Raw genomic sequence first — 3,646 nt, 5'->3', positions numbered from 1 at the left:
TTGTGCATACATGTTAGCGGTTAGAGTTTGTAGGTAGAAATGAATGATCAACGCTATTACTAACACATGTGGTCAAGTAAATATTCAACCGATACCTACCAAGCGGATTAATTGTAACAGTATGTTCCATGAAATAGTTCAAACATAACAATGATAAGTTCATTTTGTTTTAAAAATTATAACCAATCGCAAAAATGTTTGTTTTATTAAAACTATTGCATAATTTGATATTGCCAATTCTATACAAATCGGCCAATGTGTTTTTTACTGCACTACAGACGACCACAAACATGTACTCTACTTGTTACATACATGTACTTTTTCAAGTCAAGGGAACCAAATCTTATAAAATATGGAAAAAGTAGTCCCGAGTTGTCTGCAGAGTGAAAAGATCAAATGTTATCATTTCACTCGAGCCGGAGTGAAATGATGAAGTTATCATTCACCAATAGGTTTCGTTCTTTCACCGATAGGCATGAAATAAAACATAAACACTACATAACTAAGATTTGCCTTTTGGCTTGACTTTAAAGGGTGCATATAGATTTGTATCTGTTTGACCATCCATTCGACCTGAAGACTTGTCGCATGAGTTGTTTTAACATATTGACCTTGAATCCTTAAGCTTTATCAGAAAGACTGACAGACAGAAAGGCAGGCAGGCAGGCAGGCAGGCAGGCAGGCAGGCAGAATGACTAGCTATAAGAACAAAATTAATATATAAAAAAACAAGCAGATACAAAATACAAGGAAAATAGAAGATAATACGAAACAATTAATGAATGTTTAAGTGAAATAGCACTGCAGCACTTGTTATTTCCAATTCGAGAGGCTTAATTTTAACATTAAAGCTTGGAATATAAATTTACTTTGATTAATTAACAAACGTTTTTTTTTTAGATTTCATTTGTTCAATGAACTGATACATTTATACTTATGTTATTCAGCTTATTACGAAGTTCATTAAGTTGTGAACTTGGAGTTTCGAGTCGGGGTTAACTGAGTGAAACGCTAGTAATTTGCATTTTTGGCTTAAAAAACTTAATTATGAGGGACTTAAACCTTTAATACGTTTCCGATAATTCTACGCTTCGTTTCTGTTATTTGACGGTCGTCTAAAAGTTTTACCCTTCCTCCCGCCGTTTTTGTACTGTTCTAATAATGCAATTTATTTGATCTTTTTTGTCATAACGTGTATTGTGTTTAATCGATATTTTCCCTATATAGCGGTGATTTGGCTGCTATTGTTCTGTATCAGATGTGTGCAATAAGTATGCAGCCTTTATATTATATAATTCATTTTGTCTTTCTTTCTTTCTTTCTTTCTTTCTTTCTTTCTTTCTTTCTTTCTTTCTTTCTTTCTTTCTTTCTTTCTTTCTTTCTTTCATTCATTACTCTCAACACATTATACATGTGAATAGAGGTAGACATTATATTATAATATAATATAATTATTATATATAAAAAAACAATTAATGAACCAGGTTTTTGGTGTCAGATGTTAAAGCATATTATATTTAAATTTGAAAAGACATAAGATACACTTAACCATAATAAGTTATAGCCGAACTACTCATCTTTAAAATACTAGGTTATATTGGTGGGTTTCGCAATGTTTTAAACACAAAAGATATGAATTTGCTTGTGAGTATTAGCTTTTCACAATCATTCTAACACATTATCATTTGGAAAGATATTATATTGACATAATTTCTTTGAATATTTATGCGAAAAGCTACAGAAACAAGCTCAGTAGCAAAAAGTTTAAACATAAACCCGGTTTAATGGCACTGGGCAAACGCCAAAGACATAGAACATAAAATCACAAACAAGAAACATGGAAGATCAGCACAAAACTCCACAAACAGCACAGTGCATACATACTATATATAAAAAACTAGGAATGTTTATCAAGGAGTGTTAGGTACCGCCATGGAACGGTCAGTAAAATGTAAATATCAAGCCAGCGACCCGTCTCAACGGGCAAATAATTATTGCAAAGTCTGAAGTTTATGAGCAGCTGGATAAACATTTCTGGAATTAAACCATAACTATCTTCAAACTTATGATCCGTTTTGTAAATCCTATAATTGTAACACTTTTGAGACTCATATACATTATCCAAGATTGCTTGTATTGATCATTAAGCGAATTTTCAACAAGATTTAACAAATATTCCTTTGTACCGTCAATGTACTGGTTTTGCCATATAAAACTAAGTCCACATTCATCAAAAATATTCCTAACACTGTCTAGCCACAAATAATGCCTATTATTTCTAATAAACTAATAACAATACTGAGTGGGAATCTACCCAAGTCGCCATACAGCATAACATGAGGTGTGCCTTTCTTTACATTAAAATATGTTTCATACAATAAGTTTGATTTTTTTTCAATTGTGCTAAGGTCTCCAAATCCTTAAACTTCACAACTATTTAACACAATTGGTGCAACATTATTATCAAACAATTTTAATTGGCAATCAATTTGTAAATCTAAATTTCTTATTTTAACATACAGACTAAATAAAGCTTTCCTCGCTTGATCAACAACATATTTTTTGGCATTTGCAAATTTTCTATTCTTTGAAAATATTACACCAAGGTATTTAAAGTTTCTACATCTTCAAACCTTTGACATAGCACTGTATTATTTATATCCATTCTAGCTCTTTCACCCAATACTAATAACTTCGTTTTATCTACATTTACATATAACTTCCACATTCTGCTATTGTTAACAAAGTTTTTCATTGATAATATAAAATCGTTTTCATTCTTTGCAAAGATAACTGCATCATCAGCATATAAAAGTACAACACGTTTAAGATACACATCTAGGTTATCATCATCAATATTCACACTGGGAGTATTTCTACTTAACATATAATGCTATAAATCATTTAGAAAGAGAGAAAAAAAACAGGCGATAAATTTTATCCTTGGCATAAGCCTCTTCTACAGTTAAAAAATCAGAAGTGTTATTGTTCAACAATAGGAAAGATTTAATACCTTGGTACATATTCTTAATAACTGAACACAGTTTTCCATTGACATTATTTTTAGTTTTGGCCAGAGGCCAGCACGCCAGACCGAATCAAATGCTTTCTTAGAATCTATAAAAGCACAGAACAATTTATCTTTCTTATTCTTACAGTGTTCTGCTAGCATATGGAGTACAAATACACTATCAACACTACTATGATTTTTTTCTAAAACCTGCTTGGTTTTTATTGAGGTGTTCATTCTCTTCGACTGGTAACTCTTTGATTTAAAATAGCCGTGAACAATTTGCCTAGGCAGCTCAGTAATGTAAGGTCTATAGTTTTCGGGTAATTTTGCATCACCTTTATTCTTATATATCGGTACTATAACACCGACTAGCCAAGTTTCTGTTATTACACAAGTGTGTGTAGTATTTTATTAAATAATTTTACATATATATCTATACAGCGATTACTAGTTGACTTAATAAAGTCGTTTGAAATTTTATCTATGCCACTAGCTTTTCTATTCTTTAAGTTCTTAATTAACTTCATAACTTCTTCAGCAGTGATGACCTCATCGAGATGATTAATATAGTCATGTGTCTGTGACCAGATTGTTGTCCGAAGATTTTGTTTGGTCCCAAAATATCGTTTAAAC

The sequence above is a fragment of the Mya arenaria genome, chromosome 12 (assembly GCF_026914265.1).
Source record: "Mya arenaria isolate MELC-2E11 chromosome 12, ASM2691426v1".
In the NCBI taxonomy this organism is placed as follows: Eukaryota; Metazoa; Mollusca; class Bivalvia; order Myida; family Myidae; genus Mya; species Mya arenaria.
The sequence above is the reverse complement of the archived record's forward strand: the minus strand, read 5'-3'. Positions refer to the sequence as shown.